The sequence below is a fragment of the Tamandua tetradactyla genome, chromosome X, assembly GCF_023851605.1.
Source record: "Tamandua tetradactyla isolate mTamTet1 chromosome X, mTamTet1.pri, whole genome shotgun sequence".
Taxonomy (NCBI): domain Eukaryota; kingdom Metazoa; phylum Chordata; class Mammalia; order Pilosa; family Myrmecophagidae; genus Tamandua; species Tamandua tetradactyla.
Window position 1 is genome coordinate 96,387,576 of NC_135353.1, and position 8,263 is coordinate 96,395,838.

Below are 8,263 nucleotides of genomic sequence, written 5' to 3' on the forward strand. Positions count from 1 at the left end.
GAATTTTTTGGTCCCATGAAGTTCTGTGATTTTAGATTTCATTATGGTATAATTTTTTATGTCCCAAGTTTTGTGTATAATGATTAATAATTTCCCCTTAATTCTGAGTTTGAGGAAAAAAAAAAAAGAAAGGAGAGGATTTATAACCAGTAGGCTTGTTGCTCTTCATTGTCAGGCTATCACACATTCATCAACATCTTGGCTATAACTTTCTTTGGACCCTGAAATAAGTTGGAAAATTCATCATTGGTACTTTAGAGTTTAACACTCGGGAAAAAAAAAGTGGTTTTGTGCAACCATGTCTAGAATTCCAGTTTACCATTAAAAACATGCAGAGTGAAGATTTTCTTCTCTGAATTCCTGTACATAGTGAGGAATTCTACACAAGTTCTTTATACTTTGGCAGATTTGTGCATATAAAATAGGCTACTTGACTTATGAATTTTCTCCTGGCTGGTACTGTGGCTCTGTAGCAGTGAAGTAGTCTTCCAAGAAGGACTGAATATATTCAAATGTTGGTCGTTTATCAGAGTCCTTCTTCCAGCAAAGGTTCATCAATTCATGCAGGGATTCTGGACAGCCTTGAGGGCAAGGCGTCCTGTATCCTCGTTCCACCTGTTCCAGCACTTCCCGGTTTACCATGCCTGGATATGGTACTCTGCCCTTCGTTACTAGTTCTGTCTGTAGAATTCCAAATGACCACACATCAGACTTTATTGTACACCGACCATACAGTGCAGCCTCAGGAGCTGTCCATTTGATTGGAAATTTTGCACCTTGTCTTGCAGTATATTCATTGTCTTCTATTAACCTTGCTAAACCAAAATCTGCTATTTTGCATACAAGGTTTTCTCCTACAAGAATATTAGCAGCCCGAAGGAAACGGTGAATATAGTTCATTCTTTCAATATATGCCGTGCCATCAGCAATCTGAGCAGCCATATCAACCAGTTGTGGGAGCTTCAAATACTTTCCATCTCCTTCCTTTAAGAAATCTAGTAAACTCCCTTTTGACATGGATTCAGTGACAATGTAAATTGGCTCTTCAGATACAACGGCATATAGTGGAACAAGTTTATCATGTCTTAACTTCTTCATGATCTGAGCCTCTTGAAAAGCTTCTGGCATCATTGTACCTGGTTTTAATGTTTTGATTGCTACTTTTGTAGTTCCGTTCCATGTTCCCATCCATACTTCACCAAAACATCCTTGTCCTAGTTTAACCTCTAGTCGCAAAGATTCTCGAGGGATTTCCCAAGCATCTTTTGCTAGACCTTGAGTCTGGGGTTTCACAGTTGGACACACAGTTCTCAACTTATGGCATAAACCATCAGCATGCTCTGTGTAGTGTTTCACCAATTTCTGCAGAGTATCAAATTGTGCTCTGGTTGTGATGTAGTATCCACCATTGTCAAGTTTCCTAATTTTGTAGTGTTTCACATTGTCACCTCTTACCTCATTCCAGTCACGAATAGAGAGGGAATAAGCACCTTTAGTTGTTTCACTCTCTCTTACCAAGAAAATACCTCGTTGATTCCCAGGATTCAGAAGTAATCTTTCAGCATCTTTTCTCCCCCATTTTGCCAAAATACCATTCTTCTGCCTGAATGGAATCTGCCGGTGCTACATAATTGCTAGGGATATAACCATTCTTTCCTGTAGCAATTGATCTTGCTTCCCACCAGTCTCCTTCCGTATTGTTAATTATTTGAAATCTTTCACCCTTCTTAAATGAAAGGTCTTCTGTGGTTCTAGCTTCATAATCATATAAGGCCACAAATATAGTAACACCACCTGTTAAACCAGTAGGATATGAAGTTGGCACCACCGAGAATGAGGAAGATGCTCCTCCAAAAGGTGTCACCCCTGAGGATCCTCCAAATGGTGTTATGGAAAGATTGCTAAAATTAACAGATGTTCCCTTTGTAGACGATGATGGTGACATTGCAGTGTGCTCTGCTCCATAATGGGTGACACTTGTGCTGACAGGTTCTGGAGTGTTTTCAGTTCTATATTTAATGGCTGGACTTTTGTTCTCCTTACTTTTAACGCAGCCCATTATTAAATCTGTTCCCTGGCCGCGATCGCAGGAGCCGCTGCCGCGGCAGCTCAGGTGGAGGGGAGGGGGCGGCGGGCCGCGGGCGGCGGCGAGGCCTGCGGGGCCCTCTGCCTCCTCCTCCACCTCCGCGTCCGGGGCCGCCCGGCAGCGGCGACGACGGCAGAGCCGGACCCCAAAATTTTGATATATTCTTATTAAAGCAACCTTATTAATTATCATCTTGAAATCCCTGTATCATTTTGGTTTATATTTTTATCAAAGTTATACATGCCCATAGTTTAAAGAAGTGATTTGCAAATAGTTTTGACTGGGACATGAAGTAGGAAATGCATTTTATATAACAAGAGAGGATATATATGTATGTGTGTGTATATAACTGAAATAAGTTTCAGAAAAAATACTTAAATGTTAATGTGTGCAATTCACTTTGATGTTTTCTCTTCATGTCATAGTAAATGCTTGTGGTGACCCATTAAATTGACTTATTTAGCTAAATAAGCATAACTACAGTATGAAACACACAGATTTAAAGAGATATAACTATAAATAACATGCTTATATTTTGACTTTTTGATGTTTCAGTTTTAGATTTTACCTGTTTCTTTCCATGTTGGAGGATGAACATTTAGCCCTCTTTCAACAACCCAACTTTTTGGCCCACATCATGCACTTGCCCACCAAATTCCCTATTCCACCTACACTTCTGCCTTTCTCTTAGTATTTGTTGAGTCGATATTCCACACTTACATAACTATAACTATGTAAGTGCTCTTCATGGTCAAGCCATTTAGAATATTCTGATCACTTTTATTGTCTTCATAGCTTTTTATGTTTCCTGGAGTTAGTTACTGTCGTTCTTCATTTCTCAGGTTTCTAACATACTTACCTCAATTCTATTCCATTACTCTTTATGTCTATCCTTATGCAAGTACCATAAACATTGATGGCTGTAGCTTTGCATATACTTTGAAATTGGGAAGAGTGAAGCCCATTTATTTAGGTTTTTTTAAAATTTTATTCAGTAATATTTTGTAGTTTTCAGTGCACAAGTTCTACACTACTTTAGCTAAATTTTTCTTAAGCACTTCATTCTTTTTGATGCTGTTCAAATGGAGTTATATTATTAATTTCATTTTTAGATTGTTCATTGCTAGTACATAGAAATATGATAGATTTTTGCTTATTGACATTCGATTCTGCAACTCTCCTGAACTCATTTATTCATTTTAATATTTTAATAGATTCCTTAAGATTTTCAACATTCAAAATCATGTCAGTTGCAAATGAAGATAGTTTTCATTCTTCCTTTCCAATCTGGATGCCTTTTATTTCATTTTCTTGCTTAATTGACCTGGCTAGAATCTTCAGCACAATGTTGAAGAAAAGTGTTGAGAAAAGATATCCTTATATTGCTCCTGATCTTAAGGAGAAAGACTTCAGTCCTTGATCATTAATTATGATTGTAGCTGTGGGTTTTTTCACAAAAACCCTTTATCAGCTTGAGGAAGTTCCCGTCTATTCCTAGTTTGTTGAGTGTTCTCATTATGAAGCGGTCTAGAATTTTGCCAAATGCTTTTTGGGCATCTCTTTAGTTTGTGTTAATGTTTTGCATTAGTTAAAATCACTAGTGCATTGTTGACTAGAAATGGTTAGAGAGGGCACCTTTATATTGCTCCTGCTCTTGGGAAGAAAATGTTCAGTCTCACCAATAAATATAAATGTTAGCTGTGGACTTGAGGTACATGACCTTTATCAGATGGAGGAAGTTCCCTCCTATTATTAGTTTATTAAGAATTTTTATCATAAAAGTGTGTTGGATTTCGCCAATTGACTTCTGTGTCTAAGATGATCATGTTGTTTTTGTCCTTTATTCTATCAAAATTATATTGATTGATTTTTTTAAAAATTGATAACGGTTTATTTATAATTGATATTTGCCTATAAAATAAATCTTTACAAGTGGATGCAAACACATTACAAGAAAAATTATAAAACAAATTCCACCAATCTAAAATGAAATGACAAGGTGTAAAAACAAAACTAAATTAAGATTTGGTTTATTTAAAGAACACAGCTGACTTCCTTTTTTGGCATTTTTAATCCTTTCTTATTGTGAAATATAGCAGATACACAAAAAAGCAATAATTTTCAAAGTACATTTTAACAAGTAGTTATAGAACATATTTCAACATTTTGTATGAATTACAGTTCCACAATATCAGATTTTTCCTTCCAGCTCCTCCAAGACATTGGAGACTAAAAAGAAAGATCAATATGATTCAGTATTCCTACTCATTTCATTAAATTCTAACTTCTCTGTTACAATTCCTCCTTCTCCTTTGATTCTTCTCTCAATCTTTAGGGATATTTGGGTTATGGCCATTCTAACCTTTTTCATATTGCAAAGGGTGTCAATAATATGGAATAGGAGAATGGAACTGGTTAATGTTCTTGGAGAGACTACCCCCTCTGAGTTTCAGTACTAATCTGGCCTAGGAACCATCTGAAGGTTTTGGGTTTCTGAAACGTAAACTTAGGGCATGAAACTTTTGTAGGATCTCAGATAGTGCCTTGGGTGTTCTTTAGGGGTAATAGGAATGCTGTTGGTTGGGGGTTGTCAATTAGCAATATCTAACTGAAGCTTGCATTAGAGTAGCCTCCAGACTAGCCTCTTGACGCTATTCAAACACTCTTAGCCACTGATAGCTGTTTTTTGGTTTTTTGTTTTTTAACATGGGCAGGCACCGGGAATCAAACCCGGGTCTCCAGCATTGATACCTTTTTTTTTACATTTCTTTTCTCCCTTTTTTTCAGAAAGGCATTGTCGAGCCCATGGTGCCAGGGCCAGGCTCATCCCTGGAGTTATGTCTCACGTTGCCAGGGAGACCTTCACGTCTGGATGTCATGTCCCACATAGGAGGGTGGGTTAAGATTTTACTTGCAGGGTTGGGCATAGAGAAAGAGATCTTGTATTTCTTCTTGAGTCAGTGTAGGAAGTTTGTGTCTTTCTAGGACTTTGTTCATTTTATGCAGGTTATTCAATATGTTGTTGTACTGCTGCTCAAATTATCCTTTTATAATCCTTTTTTTTCTGTGAGGTCAGTAGTAATGTTCCCATTTTCATTGCTGATTTTATTTGTGTCATTGCCTTTTTTCTTTGTCAGTATAACAGTTTGTTGATATTATTGATCTTTTCAAAACAGAAACTTTTGTTTCATTGAATCTCTATTTTTTAATTTTCTTTTATATATCTCTACTCTAAAGTTTGTTATTTCTTTCCTTCTTCTTGCTTTGCCTTCAATTTGCTCTTCTTTTTCTACACCTTCAGTTGGGAGATTATGTCTCCAATTTGAGGTCATCTTAAATATAAGCATTAAGAGCTATAACTTTCCCTCTCAGCACTGCCTTTGTTACGTTCTAGTTTTGGTATGTGGTATTTTCATTTTCATTTGCCTCAAGATATTTCCTAATTTCCCTTGACATTTCCTTTTTGACCTATTCATTGTTTAAGAGTACATTGTTTAATTTCCACATATATTGGAGTTTCCCAGTCTCTTTCTGTTATTTATTTCTAGATTAGTTTCTTTGTGGTTGGAGAAGTTACATTGTATAATTTCAATATTTAAAAAATTCTAATACTTGTTTTGTGACCTACCATATGGTCTACCCCAGAGAATGACCCATGTGCACTAGAGAAGAGTGTGTCTTCTGATGTTGTTGGGTGAAATATTGTGTATATGTCTATATGGTCTAGTTGATATATAGTATTGTTCAAGCCCTCTTTTTCCTTATTGAATTTCTGTCTAGATTTTTCATCCATTATTGAACTTACTGTATTGAAATTTATCATAACATAGAAGTATCTATTTCTCCCTTCATCTCTATCAATATTTGTTTCATATCTTTTGGGGCTCTGCCATTAGGTGCTTATATTACAATTTTTATGTCTTCTTATTGAATTGAGTGCTTTATCAGAATATAGTGACCTTATTTGTCCCACATAACCGTTTTTTACTTAAAGTCTATTTTATATGATATAGTATAGCTATCCTAGCTCTGTTTCCATGGTATATTTTTTCCATTCTATCTTTTTCATCCTACTTATCTGTTTGACTTAAAGATGAGTCTCTTGTATTCAGCAAATAGTTGGAACATGCTTCCTTATTAATTCTGACAATCCCTGCCTTTTGACTGAAGAGTTTAATCCATTTGCCCAGTTTGTTAAAGCTACCAGAATGCAATGTACCAAAAATGGATTGGCTTTTATAAAGGGGACTTATTAAGATACCAGTTACAATTTTAAGACCTTGAAAATGTCCAAACTAAGGCACCAACAAGAAGATACCTTCTCTCAAGAAAGGCTGATTGCATTCAAGGTTTCTCTGTCACATGGGAAGGCACATGATGATGTCTGCTATCTTTCTTTCCTGGCTTCTGGGTTCAAATGCCTCTCTCAACTCCTGCATCTCCAAATGTCTGTTTTTGATTTCATCTCTTTGTTCTCTCTGTCAGTTCTGAGCTCGCTCTCTCTCTCTCTCTCTCTCTGCATGAGTTCTTTTAAGGACTCCAGTAAACCAATTAATATCCATCTTGAATGGGCAGGGCCACATCTCCATGGTAATATCTTATCAAATTATCCCACCCACAATAGATCTGCCCCTACAAATTGGATTAGGATTAGATGAACATGGCTTTTCTGGGGTACATAACAGTTTCAAACCAGCACATCCTAACCTCTGGACCCCCAAAACATGTATTCTTTCCAAATGCAAAATGCATCCATTCCATCACAATATCACAGAACATTAAACTATTTCATTAACAATACAAATGCATACAAAGTCAAAAACAGTAGAAAATCTCATCAAAATCAGTTACAGGAGTAGTTCGTCCTAAGCCAAAATTCTCCTCTAGCTATGCACATGTGAAATTTAGAACATGTTATCTGCTGCCAAAATATAAAAGAGGAACAGTCATAAATAAACATTTGCATTGTCATAGGAAGAAATTGGAAGGAAAACAGGGTTCACCAGATCCCCCAAATTCCAAAAACCTGCAGGGCATTAGATTTCAAAGTTTGAGAGTCATTTATAGAATGATGTTTCATTCTCAGGACTTGAGAAATGGCAGTCCCACCCTTTCCAAGGAATTACACAGTGGCCTTGCTCTGTGCAAACACTGGTATGGGGGTTACAACATTGGGGAATATTAGGAAGATAACCTTGTTTTTGGTCCCACCCTCCATAAGCATCTGGGTGGCATGCAGACTCTCCACCATCTCCTGGGCACATACTGAACTACTTCATAGCAGTGGGGTGGTAGCCAAGCCTTCCCCAATCCCTAGAGAAAGTGCTCCACCCGCTTTAAGGCCCAAGGGAGCAACACTTTTCTTGAATAATGAAGCAGAAGGCCTGCCCTATACTACTGTATCAAATTCACCCTCTCCATATGTATGGATGCATCTGCTGTCCTGGTGTAAGATTTCCTGGCTCCAGCCATTAGCTTCCATGGTTCTGCCTTTAAAGTAATTTTTCTTTCAGTCTGTCCCTTTTCTGTCTCTTTTAATCCACACTTGTAGTGGTTCCATTTATACAAATCCCACAACACTCTTGTCAGTATTCTATGAAATATACAGAGATCAAAACCATCAGACAATAGGGCATTCTTCATATCCTTTCTGGATAACTCCATCTCCTGTAATGGATGACTGGTTCCATATTTGCTTAAATCCTCACATGAGTCACTATTCTCTGAGGTCTCCCTTTCTGGAAGCCCAGAATTTTCTAGACCATCAATTTCTGTTTTTTTTGTACCCAAGAGTTTACTTCTCAGCTTGTCCCTTTCCTGTAGCATTTTACTATAAGCTGGAAGGAGAAGCCAGGCTGCATTTGGCATATTTAGTTTGGAAATCTCTTCAGCTAAGTATTGCAGGTTGTCACTTTCCAATTCTCCTTTCCATCCAGCACCAGGACCGAATTTTGCCAAATTCTCTGCCACCTTAAAACTAAGGTCACTGTCCTTCCAGTTTGCAATGATACATTCATTATTTCTGCCTAAGGCTTTATTGGAAAAACCTCTAGCATGCATATTTCTACCAACAGTCTTTTCAAAGCATTCTAGTCTCTTCCTTTATCCTCCTCAGAATTCCTCCAGAATCTTCCCTTTATCTGTTTAAAAAGCCATTTCAATATGTTTGGGATCTGC

At 37.2% G+C, this 8,263-nt stretch overlaps 1 pseudogene; it reads right to left on the minus strand.

The window, feature by feature from the left end:
• Positions 1–435: 435 nt before the first annotated feature.
• LOC143671383 (tyrosine-protein kinase Yes pseudogene) lies at positions 436–2,126 on the minus strand (annotated as a pseudogene).
• Positions 2,127–8,263: the final 6,137 nt, after the last annotated feature.